The following is a 20,081-nucleotide window of genomic DNA, read 5'->3' as shown; positions in this document are numbered from 1 at the left end:
TGTTCTATGGTCTGTATTAGAATCAGACTAAGTAGTCATAATGGTCTTTCCTAATCTTCAAAATCAATGAATTTGAGTATGTGCTCTACATTTCTCTCATATTCAAAAAAACAATTGAAATATTACTAAAATCAGCCTAATTTGAGTTCTTTCCTTTCATCTTCCTTCACTTCACCTTTCTTGCTGCATATGCTTTTTTCTCTATCATACAGTGCATTACCTCGGATTAATGTTTGTTAGCATTTAAAAAATGTAGTTTATATTTCTCCAAGACAATCAGTTGTACATTTCTATGCATAATGTTTGCCTGGCCTGGAGGAGGGCAACCTGGGTGCCGGGGAAGGCAGGGAGGAGGGGTGATTATATGGTCATAGATAAGAGTTTAGCTGTAAGGACAGAGAAGAGAGGCTGAATTTTGGAAATGTTTTGGAGGTAGAAAGAACAATCCGTAAATATGGCCTGGTTTTGTGGGGCCAGGGTCAATCCCCATTCTGATTCTGAGTGATAAGGAGAATGGTGATGGTGACAGGAGTGACACAATGGCAGAGTGGAGAACACAGGTAAGGAGTTCAGTTTTGCTGTGGAAAGCTGGAGCTGACGGGGAGACACATAAGAAGAGACGTGAGAGAGACTGGCTGGGATTGAATGAAGAGACAGATGAGGAAGGGACAGGTAGATTTGTGAATCCTCAACAGTAACTGACGACGTGAAAGTATTTGAGGAAAGGGAGTAAAGTAAGAAGAGGAGGGAGCCACATCAGAGCCCTGTGGGATGCCCATGACAGTGAGAAAGGAGAGGAGGAATTAAAGGGATGGCCAGAGAGATCGGAGGAAAACTAGATGAATTTATATTTTAAGATTAGAAGGGACCATTATGATCATCTAGTCTGACCTGAGAAGACACGACTGTAAAAGCTCATCAGAACAAGGCTCTTAGTCCTCAGCTCAAAGAGGAAGAATTTAATTAAATTGATGTATTCCAGTGCTTGTGTAATATGTTGCACTGCATCTTCTGGGACCTCATCTGCTACTACGAGTGTCCGTATATTAGTGGAGCATGGTAACATGTCATTGAGAGCTGCATTAAAGCATTATGCAGAATCAATTTGCTGATTGATAAAAGGTTTATCAATGTAATTATAACTAGGGCCTAAAACTGATGTGAGCACTATAGTTCAGGACAAACACATTTGCAGATGAGCTTTTGGTGAAGTATCAAGGTGACATCTATTATCAAATAATGTGGAACATTGCCAAGCTATACTGACTCACCATTGTTGTAAGCGGGAGGGAGGAAAGCTTTTCTTTACAGCTCAGATATTTGCAGGACCAGAGAATGAAAATACATAAAGGTTCTATAAGAGGGTATTATTATAATTCTACAGGCACATATTGAGATTTCTTCTAAGCGGCTAAATATGTGGCCAGGATTAATTTATAGCCATAAATTCTCTCCATGACAAATCTGGTTTTTGTTTTTTATTTGTTTGTTTTTTGTTTGTTTTAAACAGCAGTGTAATTGGTCTGGACTCTGCATGGTTAATTGCAGTCTTCAGGTTGAATACTTTGTCAAGGTTCTTTAATCCTAACCTTCGTGGAACGGCCTGTAAAATATAATTGGATCTAATCCACAGATTTATAATGTGCATGATACAAGCCTGGATGCAACACATCACATTGCAGAATTAGGTTCTGTTCATTTTTAACACGTCATTCACGTCAAGGAGAAGGTAATTTATTATACACCAAGGAAGCTCAACAAACTCACTGGCCCATTTTGAGGCATATTTTCTGTGGAAAAGTAAATAATTGCAAAATATTTGTTTTCTGATTTTTAAGTTACAGTTGTATCCTCAAGCCTCTATCAATAAAACCTGGATCTGATGTGTCCCACTCGTCACACCAAAGGTGATCTCATTTTCCCTGACTTAGATGTTCTCATAGGACAGGCAAAGGATGTGCTGTTCAGCTGGATGTTACTGTATTCTGATAATTTAATTGTACCGTTATGACAAGCACATCTCTGCAGGCTTTGAATAACCTTACCCCAAATGAGGTTCATGAGCTTGCTCTGGGATGAAAAATACCAACCTCCCAATAACTACACTTCTAAATCTTTGCTGTGTGCAAGGTTTTATATGGATTACAGCCATAAACCTACAAAACTGGAATAAATTACTAATTTACTAGAGAAAATGGTACCCTTCTGTATTACATCAGCTCAGGTGAAAATAGCATCACACTCTAAAATCATATGCTCAGTCCCATTACCGATAAAGAGGGAATTGACTTAACTTTGTTCACTTTTTAGCAGCATGACACAGACGTGATGGGTCTTCATTTTGTTTGTATTAATTGTATACATGCACTGGGAGCTGATAGTATAAGATTGATTGTAATTGAACCATAAATTTAGCACACACAAACACCATCCATTTAGCTGGACAGCTCTGTGATGAAATACATTTCTAGAGCCTGGATAGCAGGCACAGTGTCTAAGATAACAAATGACAAATGGCTCATACCACAGCTGCAGGGAGACAATCCTCAATAAAAAATAAAATAAAATAGTGAATTCTGAAAGAGCTACCATAAGTTATTTTCCAGAGATTGTGCTTTGCAGTGAATTTGTAATGTTAAAATACTATTTATCATCCCAATTCCTTTTAGGTGATGAAAATATGCAGAAGATATTAACATTTCTGAAATCTAAAATGTTGTGTAACCTCCCCTTGTGTTATATGTCACTAACCTCCTGCCCCACAACAAAGTGCTTTCAACAATAAATCAGACTGTTGGTATTTGAATAAATATAACTAGGGGAGCTTAGCTGGGCCCAAAGAGGCAGAGCCTCAGCTGCTATACATTGTCTTAGCACTGTTGAACTCAATGGAGCTATGACAATTTTCATTGGCTGAGACTCTGCTCCCAAATCTATACACTGCCATTTGAAAACAATTCCCACTGCTGGTGATACATCATATTTTTAGCAATGATAACAGAGAGCATCATTTTCCCCTCAAACTTTTAAGTCTTTTCCACATAATGAGGAAGGTGAATTTCACAGGCGAGGGCTGCTGTTTCCATTCTCAAATCTCTCTGCATTGCCATGAGAATGGTTCCACTGCTAAAAATTGCAGAAAATTGTCCTGCAGAAAAGGTGTGAATTTTTAGTCTCACCTCAGTTTAAATTGTCATTCTTGTGAAATTTTATAAAAGCTTTCTATCTATCGAGGTAGTTGTTGTAATGGCCCCCATCACCATAGCATTTGAGCACCTTCCATTACTTAAAAGATGACAATGCTCTTTTTATTCCTTCCATAACACCAAGAAGCTGGCCTTGGGTTTAGGTTTTAAATTAACAGATCTGTTAGAATGAAGGTGCTATTGTGAGAAAGCCTGGGTGGAAGGGTCAGGATTCCCTGTGGCTCTAAATGCAACAAAGTTACAGCTGTTTTGACTTCTTCTGACAGTGAGTTCCATACTCTTGATCAAGCTCCCATGAAGATGTTCTGTCAAGCGGTCATAAGCTAACTCCCTTCAGTAATACAACATTTACCCTTATTTCAAGTCTATGGTATTAATTGACTTTATTGTCTTGTGTAATGCATTGAGCTGTCATCTGACAGCTGTCTACATAATAATTAGTTGACTGGAAAGGAAACTTGCTCCTTCCTATGTAAAAGATGCAAAAGATGAAGTATGCTTCGTGGAGTGTTAGTAAAAAGCCATAATTTCACTGAAGAGTTCCATTGCTGAAATGCAATCAGTTTGATTAACTGAGTCACATGTGCTGTGTCTGTCCTATTCTGTTCAGGCCCTTATACTGTGCTCATCACCATTGTATCTGAGAGTGCTATCTATGTTGAACTGGTCAAAAATGCTGTCAGTTATTTTCTTTTGGAAAATTGTTTTTCAGTGATCAGAATTTTTCATGAAAGACTTGCCAGTTTTGTCAAAAACATTTAGGTTTATATATATAAAAAAGGCTCTAAATTGGGGGGAAACATCAGTTTTTCAGGAAACAAAGCAAAAACCAAAGGAATTTTGACAAATGAAAAATTTTAGTTTTCTTCCAACTTTTTCATGTGAAAAAAGGATGATTTCCTGACTAGCTGTAAAAGTGCTCTCTGCCAAGTTAGGGTGTGACAGGTTCTCTGGGCCTGGACCTTGAAATTGTAGGGATTGATATAGAGTTGGTTCCATTTCATAGTGAGCCAAGCTCTAGTGGTCTATAATTCTAGATCTGCAAACAAAATACTTGCTTAAAAGAGTTCAGGTTAAAAGTGTGTCCATCTAACTCTCATTACATTTCCTTTTACAAATGTCTGGAAATGAACTGGTAGGAGACTCAGCCTGCTCCCCATTGCCATAAAACTCTACACCACTCCAAGTCACCCCATCTGACTTACTGTTGCCTGCCTGTTTTGTTCTGTAATGCTAATGAGAATTATCTATTGCGTGAATACTGCTGAACTTATGTATTGTTTAAATGTGGGATTTCAAAAGTAGCAGAGTCCTCAGGAATTTACCAAATGCTACAAATTCTTTCATAGTATAATATGTTGGTGGAGTGACCAATATTCTATCCTTTTTTTGTTGCAAATGAAAATAAAACACATAACCCCAGAACAACCACACATGAATACAAATAATTAATGGAATGTATAGAGAGATCTAGGGATGGAGATCAGGGGCGATAACGTGAAATTGATGACGTGAAACATTCTGATTCTTATTTGATACTGGTCAATAACTGTCTGAACTTCAGTGGTTATCTGATCACTTTTGTTCTCAAAACAGTCCTTTCAGCAGTGGCCTGCTGAGGTGGATTCACCACATGGAGCTTGTTTGCTGCCCCTGGTGATTTTGATTGGCAATCACTGGATGGGCATGTGTTACTTCTCTCAACACAGGAGCACTCTGCACATCAGGAAGCAAAGAGCTAGTGTCCTCCTAGGTTTTGTTTAATGTCTTCTGTTTCTCCCGTGGGACTGACATTTAGAGGTAGTTATGACACATGACCTTGGTGCAGATGAAATAGCTCTTACCTTGGCAGGTTGCCAGCCACTTTCAGTTTAAAATCTAACACCCTCTTCTCACATGCAATTGGGTAACTCTTTGACATTTTTGTCCTAGTATTTCTTCTGTTCCAAGTCTCAGAGCTGGTGACCCTATAAATAGGATTGGCAGAATTTGATTTTTTTTTTTTGTAATTTCAACAGATTATATTGACATTTATTTTAAGCATGTTTAGATTTTTATTGATTTAAATTTTCAGGTGTGCAAAATGAGAGATTTTAAGCTTTTTACATTTTTATCAATTTAATTTTTCACAGTAGTGGGAAATGATGAGGGGCTCAGAAAACAGAGTGGGTTAGACAATTATTTAATCATAGATGTTGATTTCAAAAACTTAAAACTTTATAACTGTTGGAACACAAATTGCCAACATTATATGTCAAAATATACAAAGTAAATTTCCTTAAACTCCAAGTTCTCGAGCAACATTTTTCTTACTTTGCCTATCCGTAAATTTCAATTATTATAGATGGAAATATTTTTCCGTCAGTTTGTGTATATGGTGAAATTGATGTTTACTGACATTTTACTGATAAAAATCTAGCCCTTCCAAGCATACCTCTAAAGCACTGCAAGCATGCAATATTCTAATAATGCTAAGCATGTTTCAACCATGATCTTCCATATTTATCTGGTTTTCTGGCTCAAAAATGAAGGAAGAAAGAGTTCTGCTTCATGCAACAGCACACACTTTTTCACATGCTGTAAAAGTGGTCGCTGCTTTTGCTGAAGGGAAATGCAAAGGCAGCTTCACAGGCATGCCTCAGTGGCAATCCTATAGACACAGGCTTCAGAGACCTTTAACCCCAGGGCATCTCACCTGCAGAAGTAGAGGACCCAAGAGACGCAGACATAACCAAGAAGACAAAGCCTGCCATACACTGACCTGATTTAAGGGAGTTCAGAGGAATCTAGCCCCTCTTTCCATTTAGCCTGGCCTAGAATGAGAAATCCTCCCTGGCTTCCTTGAGGAAATATGACCACAAGAGATCCCAGGAAATCTGTTTTTCAGTCCAACATTCAAAGTGCCCCCGCCTTTCAACCTGCTCATCTCTTTCTGGTGTCAGGGTCCCAAGACTCCCAACTAAAGCTCAGACCTCCTCAGCCCTTCCCTCCTCTCTTAGCTTAGGTCCCAAGAAAGATGTGTGTCAAATCTGACCCTGCTATGTGCATATGTACCTAGGGCATGTCTATGCTCTGATGCCCAGCTCGAGGAGATATAACCACACTAGCTCTCGGCATACTAGCACACTAAACAAAGTATCACCTCAGTGGTGCACACGGTGAGAAGAGCTAGCTGCCCTGAGTGAGTACCTGTCCGAGGCACTAGGCACACGTTAGGGGTGACTAGCCCATCCCATGGCTCGCATCTCCACGTCCATGCTCTATTTTTAGTGCTCTAACTCAATCAAAGCTAGCAAGGATATGTCTCCTCAAACTGGGAATCACACCTCCATCCATACACGCAGGGCATGACCCAAAGCTCATGGAAGGTAACGGAAAGATACCCAGTGACTTTCATGGGCTTTGGATCAAGCCCATACACTGGTATGTACACATGCACATTTAAAAATTTCAGGGCCTGATTCTCATTTACACTCCTCCTTTACATCACTCCTTTCCAGAGTGGTATAAAGAGACGGGCCTTAAAGAGAATGAAAATCAGGCCTCATTTTCTCTCTTGCAAGTTTGGTATATGGATGGATCTGCTAGCAAAAGCCTATTTGGCATCACAAAGCTGACAGCTGCATGGTAATGAGCCCATTCCAATAGAATAAAGCTCATTACTATTAATATTAACCAGACTTGGAGTGATTCATTAAGTGCTTTTCAAAATTTGGAAAGTACTTAATCAAAAGGTGGGGGCAGAGAACGGAAAGAGTGTGGGAGAACAAATAAATAAAACTAGTGTCAGAAATTGTTTATTTCTGGCTTTCTGTCTGAATCCGGCCCATTGTTTTGACAGGAAATTGAATGAAAAAGGTAGACGTTCATTGATTTACTCAGTTAAAAGATTAGAGTCTCACTATTCTATATAAACGTGAAAAAGATGCTAGGGGTGAAATCTAGACGCCCTTGCTGACAATGACAAAACTCCCATTTATTTCAATAGGGCCAGAATTTTATCCTTGAGGTCTAAGGAATTCAATGAATTTCCGTAATATAGGGTTGTCTCTTGGTCCCATAAATTGTGGCTTCAGAGTTTTTTAAGCATGCTATTTGTAATTAATCCTGTGTGAATACATAGAAATACACACACAAGATACGTGCTTTGTCACCCAAACTTTCAAAAACAAAATGACTTTGGTCTCATTTTATTCTTTTGCAACTTTACCAAGCACCACAGATAAATTAAGGGGATCTTGGGCAGGAGTCGGGGCCAGATGAGTTTTGGTGACTGGTGAGGGAAAGGTCAAGATATATGTAACCCCCAAAGAGATTACATAGATTCCTGGAGCTCTGTCTGCTGGCAGCTCAGGGAGGAGGAGCCAAGGCAAACTCAGAGTCTGCCCAGCAACCAATAGGGAGCGGAGATGCCCCTCCCAGGGAGTTGAGGAGAGGGAGAAGCCATTTTGAGGAGAGGCTGGAGCCAGCCAGGGCAAAGGCCAAACTGGCTGTGTGGGGAGCTGGTGAGTCCCAGGCCTGCAAGCAGGGTTCCCCCTGAGAACTGGCCTCTAGGGACCTGACACCAGATTCCCCAGCTGGGTTTTCCTTCCTCACGGATGATTCCCAATTGTTAACGTTTGCTGAGAAATTTCCCCAGCCAGGCTGGGTTCGCCTCCAGCTCCCCTGGTGAGACCAGTCCCCACATGGTCAGCACTGCGAGTCCAAGGCTGATTCCTGCCTGAGGAGGATCCCTGCCAGCGGACAGCAGCCCCTGGAATCGTCCAGCGTCATCCTCAACCCTGAAGATCATTTGGGGAGTTCGTGAGTGCCTTGTCTTTAGTTAGTTAGTCAGGGAATTTGTTTTGGGGACCCTCTACTCCCTGAACTGTGTCCTCAAGCCAGGGAATAAGGGTTTGAGGATTTTATAATCTACCGCTTATTACACCTGTGGAGGGATTCACAACCTCCTCCCACTTGTGGGTCTTTTGGGCTGTACTGAACCCAGTCAGCCACACTGCTACACCTCTGCAGAGAATTGTATAGGTCATCAAGGGCCCCAGCAAGGTACGCGTACCAACAGGACACTAGTTTTACATTTGTTACATCCAGACACGGGTATTTTGAGTGTGGGCACCGGTGACCCTAAACATAGTGTTTCCCCTGTTATGTTGTATTTGTTGCCTGTTTATTATAATTGTTGTGTTGAATATATTTTTATGTGTTGTGTTATCTCTTGGAAGTCTCCAACTATCTGGCAAATAAGTGGGGATTCCTCTGAAGTTAGGATTTTCCGCCCAAGCTGCCCTGGTGACTCTGCCAGGAAGGAGCGAGGGGGGTGGAGGCACCACCAACTAATTTCATAACCAAAAAAGAAAAAAGATTCACCCTACTGAGTGGGTGGCGGGATCCAAAAGAACCCAGACCTGTCCATCAGAACATGTAAGCGGATTGCCATTAAAGGAGGTAATCAGGTGGAGAGGGGCACTACATATATGTAGCTAGCAGTATGGGAAGATTTTGTCAGCTGTGAGGATTGGGTGTGAGCGTTTGTCAGTGTGAGTGGGGCTTGCCTGTTTTATAGATCTTTCCCTACCTCTTCTGATCACCGTTTTGTCTCCTCCAACTTCTGAATCCCTTTGTCTCCTTCTCTGATAACAACTACTCCTCCTTTTGCAGCCCTGCAGCCCTAAGAAAAAGGGATGCCACAGGTGTCCTGCTGTCTCTGTTCTGCACCACAGTATGACGTTTCCCAGTTGAATGTTATACATCGCGGTATGCAAAGAAACTTGGGTCAATTAATCCCAGTCTTGGGCACCCCGGGATTTGGAGCACATCAGCGTAGATGTTGCTTAGGGACCCAGCTCTAAGACAGCTGTGTCCCATGCTAATCTTTATGGTAATGGAAGGAATATTACAGGAAGTACTCAACCTGAACTTGCCCAGCGTCTGCCAGTTCGTCATCACTATTTGGAAGGAAAGAAGAGATAGGGAAAGTCCTCCAAGTTTTCTGACCTTCATGGATAGTTCTCTTAAATTTTATCTGTAGCCCTCCAAACTTTTGCCCCATCCTAAGGTGCCTTCTCTAACGCCTGGGTAGAAAGGTTATTATTTGAAGAGGTGAAAGTAAGCTGGTACGGGCCAGTACGGCATACCGGTAAGAAAGTGGTCACCGGTACAGGCTGGTACACAGCCAGTGCCCCGGGCGGCACAGGCCAGGTAGTGCTGAAGGACTGGCTGGGGGAGTCTGGCCCCAGTCTAGCCCCTTCCCTCTGAGGCCCTGCCCCTTCTGGGGGCACAGAGCCACCCTCCCCCACCTTGCCTAGGAGCCCGGCCACCCTGTGTACCAGCAAGTCCTTTAATTTACTTTCACCCCTGATGATTTGTTCTGTTTTTTTCCAGCCCCAACCCCATGAGCAACCTGATTTTGGATAATTTTTCCCCTCTAAAGTTTGGTCTTGTCTTTGACACGGTCAGGGACTTGTAGCGCTGAAAATGATCTCATTTGAAATGAGCACTTGACTTTGTTGAATAGCCTAGCTTATACATGGAGATTTTTTCAGATAGCATTTTAAGTAGGTGACCTTTAGTTTGGTCTGACCTGTGGGAGGATTGTCTGATTATAACATGTTGACATGTGGCTTTGAAACTTGGGGACATATGCCCATAGTTTTGCTTGTGAATGTTAATTCTGCAGTGAATATTATTCAGTCTATGCTGCTTACAGAGTACTGTTTCTGTTTATTGTCCTCTTGCGATTTTTTCCCCTTCAGCTAGAAACAGGAGCTGAGATTGGATAATTAGTCTGCAGCATGATTTTTCGTTTGTTTTTACACCAGAAAACTGAAGTCTCATCTATACTTCTTGACTGCTCTGTAGTTTTGCACATCCTTTCAATCAGTAGGGTCTGGACTGGAGGCGATTTCCAGATGGAATCTCTGCAAGCAAAGGAAGCACCTATGGTCCTTTATTCAAGCTATTATCCCAAACTCCATAATGAGTAGCAAATCTTTGTAGCAACAGGTATCTATCAAAGACTGACTTCTGTCAGCAGGATCTTCTTGGCAGAATAAAGGTTATAAATTTTTTACAAAGAATTCTTGAGACATTTTCTTTTCTTCCAAAAGTCTGGATTTTTCTTTCACCTTTTGTCATTGTCCAAATGTAATACATAACACTACTGCTCAGAAGAAATTACTGACTAGAATGTGTGTTTCTGCTGCCTCATCTAATAAGGAATATTATCCAAGCAGAACACCTACCAGTCACTCAAGTCCAGTTCATGATGCAGCAAGTTCAGCAAAGCAGAGGAGCCAATAAGCTAGCTGTGTTTTAGATCCGGTCAGGAACCAGAGTTGCATTCCATGGAAAGTTTTGAGATTAAAAAAAAAAATTCTTCTGAATTGGAATGAAAAAACAAAAACAAAACACTTCTATCTAAGAACATCAAAACATTTGTTTGATGCTACAAAAAGGTTTAATTTCAGATTTTATTTTTAATATTTATACATATTACTTAGGTATTGAATATTGTAGCGGGGTGGTCACCCGCTCCTGCCTGGAAGGGCCTGAAATTCGCCCTGGGAGAGATCTGGAGCGGGAAAAGTGGGGCTGATTAGGGAAGCAGCCGTAGCTGGGCAACGCCCCAATCAGGCCTCAGCTGGCCCTATATAAGGGACTGGGAGCCAAGCGCTTAACAGAGTCTCTCTGCCTTCAGAGACAGGGAGAGGGAGAGGGGCCTGGCTGCTGGGAAGCTCAGGGTGCCTAGCGTGAGGCAGGGCTGGGAAAAGGATAGAGGGGCTGGGGAGCTCCAGGCTGGCAACTCCCCAGGCTGCAGGGCCTTGTCCAAGGCCCCATGGAGGCACTGAGTTGCAGAGAGAGGCAGCAGATCCAGACACAACTTTGCCTATGATGAGTGGCCCCCGGGAGCAGGTGCTTGATGATGACTGGCAGTAGCCCAGACTGAGGAAGGCGGGGATTAGAGGGTTGGGGGTTCCCCAGAGTGGGGAGACCCAGAGGCAGAGTGTGGGGGGTATTGCCAGGGGGCAGCACCCCAGATAAAAGGGCACCAGGGTCTGGGAGAGACATGGGGCCAGCTACAAGCAGGACACAGGCCTGCAGAGGCCCAGGCTGGAAGAGAGCTAATTCCCTGAGACAACCAGCAGGAGGCGCCGTGGGTGAGTCCTGCATGATTACAAATATAAGATGACGTTAAACATTTCAATATTATTGAAATAAAACAGTTTTCCCAACAAATTGTTGAAACCAACATGTTCCCATGGAACACTGGATTTCATCTTAACTGCATTTTTCTATGGAAAACCTTTCCATCTAAAACTTTCCCACCAGCTCAATCTGTATTATCCTCAGCCCGTTATTTTCTAGAGTTGCAGAAGCTATCCTTATGCTTACCTCATTTTCTGAGACACTTCCCTATAAAGGCTCCAGTTCTGCCAACCCGTGTTATGTTGGGACTAGTCCCATAAGCAATACTCCTCACAAATAAGAGTGGCAGAATTAGAACCAAAATCAGGAGATGATCATAAAGAGCAAACAAAAAAAAGTAGCATTAGAATGAAGAGACGTATTCTGAAATTGCAAAACTGGAAAAGCTATCTGTAACCGATGAGTGAGATTATTTATTTCTTGGGTCCTGATTCTAATCTTACCAATGTAAATCCGGATTAACTCTTATGAAGTCAATGGCATTATTGTAGTGGGTTGTTTGTTTGTTTTTTTAAAAAAAGGGATATCAGACCACTTGTGTCTGAAATATATCATTAGATTTCACTACAAACTGTACAGAAACTTCCAAGCTATTTGCATATTGTTGCTTCTTCCAGACTTTGAGTCAAGTCTTGCAAACCTGACTCTCACAAATAATCCTTCCTCACAGGAGTGGTCCTGTTCACTTCCTTGGATAAGGGAAAGAATAAAAGTTATGGAATCAGCCCCTCAGCAATAATCCGTTCAGCAACTTTGTGACACATCCATTATCACATATGCACAAAATTCCACTAATGATGATTTACACTTCCCACAGCTGCTGTCAAACCAGTAGTGACAAATGTCCTTGCATAAGTCTTCAGGAATCTAGCATTGTGGCTTTGTTAAATGTCCTCTTGCTTGATTCACAGCAGTATGAACAAGATGACAAGAACTGCCCATCTGATGGAATTATTTATAGTTGTACTGGCTCACCACTATGTAAGCCCCTGTAATTTTTTGAAAGGTATATTAAAGTCAATAGTCTTTTTAACCAGAACTGGATTCATCCAAGTTTGAAGACTGTCCTGCTGTCAAATATATGCAAAGATGCCATTAGTGTACGCTTTGTGCAAATGTTGTTGTAAGAGCCCAAAGACCCCAAATCGTTCTTTCAGGACTGGCTTGTCTATCATGGAGCATAGGGAATTACACTGTGGGTTTCGATGGTGTTAATGGACCAGCTTCATCTCTGTCGTAATTCCACTGACGTTCAGCCTTATGATTAATGAGTATTAAATGCAAAAATCTGTTAATGCAACATTATGGCTGAAATGGCATTTGTGGAAATGTCATTCATGGCTTCTGCGTTGCCCTTTACTTGTCCCTTGGTGCATATTTAGGGCTGGATTCTCCTCTCATTTACATCAGTATAACTTCAGAGTAACTCCAGTGATGTTAAAGAACTTACATTGGATTGCACCAATGTCAATTATTGCTATATCTTATCATTTATATTAGGGGTAGTGTCCAGTTCCACAATTGGGGCAGGGGGCTGGAGCTGACGGGGACTTGTAAATATGTATATAGTATTACAGGGAATTTCTTGACTTGTGATATCATAGCTATAATGTTGCATTAACAAAGGTTTCCTTGCATTAATTTTCCTGACAAAAGAAAAAAAAAGGTGCTAACACTTTGAGTTTCTACAGAGCAACATTGCGCCGTGACCCAGCAGAAATGCTGCTTTGCTTGAGGCAGAGAATTCAAGGTGACTTACAGGGGTGGGATGACTTGCTAGGGTTTGGAGAGGTTCAAGGGCCCTAACTGACTGTGCATAGATATAAGCACTCAAGTACATATATATATATAACTCACTAACTGAACTCAAGCAGAAAATCCTTAGCTCACAGTCTGAGTAAATGGGCTTTGCCATTGGGAGGGGAGGAGTATGGGGTTGAGAAGGAAAGAAATCTCTCCCAGCTGGCAACATATCAGAACAGTTCTGTAGACTCTACTGCAGCTTCATGGCTGCTTTAGTCTTAGTTCATGCAATATTGCCAATTCCTAGCACTGAAGAAGTATGAGTCACGCCCGCAAAACAAAATGAGTTTGGTTTAAAAATTATAAGGTTTGGGGGGAGGGGTAAATAGACTTTTGGTTCTTTTTTTTAAATTGCCTTCAGGTTTTTTGAGCCTTTAGGTTCATGTTTTTAGTCTTTTCTCTGGCAGCATGAGGGACACAGACCTAATTAAAAAAAAAAAGAAAGCTGAGATTCTTATGTGGTAACTTGCCTCCAGGAGCTGGGGCTTTAAGAAAAACACCACATATCATGAGAGTTGGCAACATGCTTTGAGTTGGTACAGTCACCCAGCCCCCATCTCTCCCATGAGGCGTGAACACTGTTCCAAAATTCCCCTTTTACTGCTGGATGCCGGAGTAACTGAACAGCTGTTCTCAGAAGCACCTAGGCGCTGGAGACCCTGTGGAATTAAGTTAAACTCAGTTCATCACCCTCCAGTTCTTAGGAAGAAAAACAAACACTACAAAATAGGACATTTTTCAATAGCATTGGAAAGAATCAAAGAGTGAGTCGTATCATCAGAGGAAGATTTCATACTTCTAGGGGTGTATTCTGAAGAGAACAGACAGGCATCTTATTCTTCAACAGAGTACTGGAGAATGACCTTGGTTTATTAAGTCCTCCCTACAACACATTCTCGTCCTCTCGAGGAACTGAAAGACCCAGAACTCCACAGATCATGTTTGATCCCTGAAGACAGGCTCTATAAATCCTACCACTCCCATGGTACCAAATCAAGGTTCCTCTCTGTCTTTTTTTTGGGGGGGGGAGGATTTTAGGGGGCACATTTAAATCAATATGGAAAAATAATATCCTGAACACATGATGTATCATGCTATTTGCACTCCTTTATAAGTTATTTTGTCCCAAAAAAAGCAAAGCACCCATACTTCCCTGAGGCAAACACTGGGCTAGTTCCGCCCCAGAGTAAATCAGCATAGCTCCATTGATGGCAGGCATTGACTGCAAACTGAAGATCTGGCCCATAATGTAGTATGTAAATATTTAGATCTAATCAATTTTCACTGAATGAGGAACAGGGAGAAACATCTGCAAACTTTTTAAACTAGTGAAAAAAAATCTGTTCTTTTATGGTTAGATAACTGAAATGACTGAATGGATTTTCTTCAAACTCATCCCTCAAAATTACTTATAGGAGAAAAACAATAATTAGAAACATCAATACAAAGGTAATTGGAAGAGCACTAATGGGAAACATCAATACAAAGGTAATTGCACATAAGGGCTTAAAATGAAAGTGTGTTTTCAATCATATGAGGGAAGCCCAGGGCACTTGACTTAAGTGTTTGGCACTGCATTTCCCAGGGGGACATGGCCTTCAGAAATGACATGGAAATTTTTTTAACATGTTACATTTTCATAATTATGGAAGTGCAGATAATAAATAACAGGAAGAATAAAAATCCAGAAGAATGTCAATCATTTGGATTTTAATCATTTTTAAAATAGAAAAAAAGCAGCAGCTGAAAAGAATGTGAACTAGAGGACGTGTTTGGGAAGATGGACTTTCCTCATGGGTCATATTGAGTCAATTAGAATTATGCTTATGTAGATATTTGTTAGTCCAGAGACAAATGTAGCTCCTGGCTGGTTGGAGGCCAGGCTGTGAATAACATAACTGTTTTTATTGTATGTCACATAATGTACGTTATCACAAGCCTCACGATAGTTGGTGTTTGTCTTAAAGCCCAGCTCCTGTATGTATTTACTGTAATTATTATATGTTCTGTCTATTTAAACACTTTAATACCTACATGAACGCTTTAAGCTATTCTGCTTTTGTCTTTTCTATATTAAAAAAATTAAAAAATAATCTGAACAGAAAATATTAATTGGCTTGAATAAGTATTTTTTATTTTATTTTTGTTTATGGCACTCCTGCTGTTATTAAAAAGCACCTTTTAATGATTTTGTGAGCTATTTATTATGGGAATGAAGCACTCTTTGGTTTTGAATTATTTAGCAACCATTTCCCATGGTTAACTTCTCTCTCTCTCAACTCGTCGGTGCTCAGATACTGTAAAAGAGCTCAGAGCATTTAGAACATCTAGTTGTATTTGCCTACTATCTTTTAAAGTACAGGATACATATAAGTCTTAATCTAAAGCCCATTAAAATCAATGTGAGCCTTTCCATTGACTTCAATGGGCTTTAGCTAAGGGCCCCAACCCTGTGCTCAGTGCAATGCCCAAGGAAATGGGATTTGTACGGGTATCTGAGAAGGTTTATGGGGTGGGACGTATTCTTCTGTGAGTTGGCACAGAGCGTCTCTGTGCTGTTACTTTAGTCCATGGCTTCATAATTAACTGCTGCCCCTGTGCACAGGGTTTATACCTGTGGAGCAGATTGACCTGTGGGTATCCACTGACCACAACTTAGTGTGTCTCTGTCACATCCTCATACCTTCCCTCCTCTCCCCCAAACTGATGATGAGAAAGACACTGTGGAGTAGAGCTCCTTGGTGTCTATAGGACACACATACACAGTCTTCCTGCCTGGTCTGCCCATGGCCTGCTCCCCTGCATAGTGGAATGCTTTTATTTTTTTAACTGCCATATTTACTCCTGTCTGCATAACTTTCATATAATGCAGTCCCCTTGGAAAATAGAACAAAAGACCTCATGTCAAACACTAAATGGAGAACATAGACTTTCTCTAAACCTAACAGCCTGCACTCTCTATCCAGTCTTCCACAATGAGCTGTCTGTATGGGGCTAATAGTATTCAGATGCACATCATTGATCTTCAGCAGTAGAGTGCATTATCCTCAGTGACGTATCTTTTGTGTTTACTGGCAATGCATGTGCTACCATTCAACCCCAAAGCTTCTCCTTTCTCTTTGCAGATAACTTCCATTTTAACCTTCTCATTAATCATAAAGACAGTGACCTTGACTTCTGAAATATCCAGACATGTTGGGTCAACAAAATGGAAATCTGAAGATGAGTAGCAGCAATAGGCCAGCCTCTTTGAATTGTGATTATATTCTAGAGGTGCATTTGTGAATTGTTATAATTAATTAATTTTACAGCAGTCTCTGGAAGCCCCAGTGGGATCTGGGTTATGCTGTGCTAGGGACTGTACACATATAGAGACAGCAGTGTCTCTGTTAAGGTGAGCTGAGGCTGAGTGTAAAGCCACTGGTTGCCTCACTTGATAGGAGCTGGGTAAATTACTCAAGTGAATATATGTAACAAATTATTCTCTGATTTGTGAAATAAATCTGTACCAAATGCTTCTCTCCTGTAAACTAAACTCTTGGGATGCCAAGTTTCACCCAAGAAAGAATTTTTATTTCCATCTGTGCACTGGCCTTTTCCACCATAGAGATTCTGTAACCTGCTCCCTCCATTGTCTTCCTGAGTTGAGGCTCTATTAGACTCACTTGCACTTGGAATGCCTTTCTCAGGGTGGTTCCAGGGCAATGTAGGGCACCACAAAAGGTAACACAAGGTTCCTCATGGTTGCTGGAGAAAGATGAGTGTGCAACACCCATTCCCTTGGTGCCAGCCCTGGCATGCTCGCTTCCCATATGTGGATTGCACATGCCTGTGAGGGCCCTTAGCAAGGTCTGGGGACAGTGGGAATGTTGCTACAAATCCATGGACACTAGTGTTGCCAACTTTCTAAATGCAGAAAACTGAACACCCCCACCCCGCCTCCAGCCCTGCTTCTGCCCTGCCCCTTCTCTGAGGCCCCACCCCCACTTGTTCCATTTCCCCTCCCTCCATCGCTCACTCTCCCCCACATTCTCACTTTCACGGGGCTGCGGCAGGGGGTTGGGGTGAGGGCTCTGGGGTGGGGCCCCTCGGGTGGGGCCAAGGATGAGGGGTTTGGGGTGTGGGAGAGGGCTCCAGGCTGGGTAGGGAGTTGAGGTGTGTGGGGGGGGCATTGGCTCGGGGGGGGCAGGAATGAGGGGTTCAAGGTGTGGGAGAGGGCTCCAGCTGGAGGTGTAGGCTCTGGGGTTGGGCCAGGAATGAGGGTTTGGAGTGCAGGAGGGGGCTCAGGGCTAGGGCAGGGGGTTGGAGTGTGTGGGGTGGGGGGCTGTGGGGTGGCCAGGGAGGTGCCATGCACTGCACTGCACTCGTGCCTGCAGGTATCCCCGCAGCTCCCGTTGGTTGCGATTCCCGGCCAATGGGAGCTGCAGAACCAGCCCTCGGGGCAGGGGCAGCACACAGAGCATACCTGGCTGCTCATGCGTCTAGGTGCTGCAGGGACCTGGCAGCTGCTTCCGGGATCTGCACGGTGCTAGGGCAGGCAGGGAGCCTGCTTTAGCCCCATGCTCCCACTGCACTGCCAACTGGACTTTTAACTGACTGGTCGGCAGTGCTGACCGGAGCCACCAACGTCCCTTTTTCAACCAGGCGTTCCAGTCAAAAACCGGACGCCTGGCAACCCTAACAGACTCCCCTTTGTGTACATAAGATCCAACCTGCACCCAGGTTGTGGGGGGAACAAGTTCTTCCTCTCCTCCTGCCCCCAAATTATGGTCTCTTTTTGATTATCTCAGTACACACTGCTGTTCATGCTCCGCAGGCTTTTCAAAATATGGCTACGAATGGGCTCTTTGTCAAGGCAAAGCAGCAGCCAAATAAAGATTAAAGGACCTCTGCCTGTCACATGGTTGGGTGGGATATACAAAGAGAAAGCTGGGCCTAAGGGGGAGAGGTGGGGGAAGAGAATGTCTTTTTTTTCTCCTTTGGCTTGTGATGGCCAGGGAAACACCTTAGGGAACTGTAACTAGCATTTGCTAGTTGAGTTGCTTTCTTTTGTGTACAAACAATAAATTATGTCCTGAGGCAAGGACCTTTGAAGGACTAGGGTTGGCATTTAAACAGCCCAGTGGCTTACAGGCCCTTTGAATGTAGCTACTATCCATATTTCTGTCTGTAACACAGGCCTCTGTTAGCCACATAAGTCACTGACAACTCAGACTTTACCTTCATTTACCTCTTGTTGGCGGGGGGTGGGGGGGGTTGATTTTATTTTCATTATTAACCAATAAACTAACATAAGGCAATAGGCCCAGGCTTCAGTTACCTCCTCACAGGAATCTTCTTCTTCTTCTCATCTCCTCTTGTCAGTAGATCTTCAGCAGTCCCTCTCAGACTTGGCTGCTTTTCCCCCCTCCACAGGGGGGTTCACTTGCTTGTTCTGCTACTCCTCCTTGGAAAGCTAACCTCTTAATTACTTGGTCTCTCCATGCTATCTCTTTGTCAGCACACTCTTCCTACCTGGAATTTACTGACAGGATCTCCTCGCTGTCTCCCTTTCCCAGGACTCTGATCGCTTTCTTGGGACTTTGACTGTCAAACTCTAAGTCCTCATTTGGAGATTGTCCCCACAAAGGCCTAATTCATCTCCTGTGGGTTCCTCCAAGCTGCAACAGCTATAGAGCTTCTCTAATGAGAACTTCCTCCTTTCTGTGGGCAAGTTCCTCTTTATACTGCTCTAGCAGTCTCCTACCTCAGCTGCTCCATTTCTAATTAGCTGAAGGAGTGCCACCTGCAGCACCTTTTTGCTCCCAGGTATTCCCCACATGGTTGTCTTGAGCCAGTTAGGCCCTGATCCTTCCTGAAAGGCCACTGGCTCCATGACACTATTATAATTTGAAGGGAGTATTAGGAGCATGCCACACATGTGTTGGAGCAATTGTGAGCTTAGTTACTCTGACTTAGATCTGGAGTTACACCATTGAATTCAGTGGAATACTTTGCCTTCAAATCAGTTTAATATAGAGCAGAATATAGCTGATGCCTTCCAGGATGTCTGCCTGTATACACTCCTAGAAACACCTTTTTGTGGGTAAGTAGGAGGGAAAAACTTTTAGGAGGTGGATTCTCTAGACTGTCAACAGACAATCCTGAAAAAATAAAACAGCTCTTTCTAGTGTGTCAGGTTTCCTGGCAGAGAGATGACATTCTCTTTTCATAGGAGTCTGTGCTCTAGGAGGCTAATTGCACCATTTAGGCTCATTTGTTAATGTGAGTCAATTTCTCCATAAGATGAGAAGCCCCCTTTTCCTGTGCTAGAACTTGTTAGCATTTTATGGGAAAGGGAAAAGTGCCAACAAGGCACTAATAGCCTTCGTTAGCAGTTAATTATAACTAACAGTTATGAATCTGAATCAGCATCAGAAACTAATGAATTCATCCTTATCATGAATGAAACTGACTAATGAATATGGTCTGCACATAAATAATAGTGACCCTGCCTTGTTAAGTTATCAAATGAAAGAGCTGATAATGCACGATGTAGGGTCCAACGCTGCTCCCACTGAAATCAATTGAAAAGCTGCTGTGTCCTTCAATAGGAACAGGTGCAATAGTGTCTAGAGCCTTGTGAAATTATTTTTATTTTTTATAATTTTTTGTTTTATTTTTGTGGAAATGGGTTTTATTTCATTTTATCCATGTGGGATGTCCAGGTCCCGCCCCCGGGAGGCCTGAGGTGCGGGGCAGATTACAGAATAAGCCTGCTCTGCATTCACCCCACAGCAGTAGCTCCTGTTCTGTGGGGGCATTAGGACCTGGTCTGGGAGGTCTTAGCACCACTCACTCAAATTCAGCCCAGCTGGCCCCCTGTTC

At 42.5% G+C, this 20,081-nt stretch overlaps 1 long non-coding RNA gene across 1 annotated transcript; it reads right to left on the bottom strand.

Moving 5' to 3' along the window:
* Window positions 1-215: 215 nt before the first annotated feature.
* On the bottom strand, window positions 216-18,900 carry LOC123367624. Its single transcript, XR_006578568.1, has 3 exons — window positions 18,535-18,900; window positions 5,051-5,173; window positions 216-3,148 (listed from the first exon to the last, which is right to left on the bottom strand). It is a non-coding gene; the product is annotated as an uncharacterized LOC123367624 (long non-coding RNA).
* Window positions 18,901-20,081: the final 1,181 nt, after the last annotated feature.

Source organism: Mauremys mutica, chromosome 1 (assembly GCF_020497125.1).
Source record: "Mauremys mutica isolate MM-2020 ecotype Southern chromosome 1, ASM2049712v1, whole genome shotgun sequence".
NCBI lineage: Eukaryota > Metazoa > Chordata > Testudines > Geoemydidae > Mauremys > Mauremys mutica.
The sequence above is the reverse complement of the archived record's forward strand: the minus strand, read 5'-3'. Positions and strand labels throughout refer to the sequence as shown.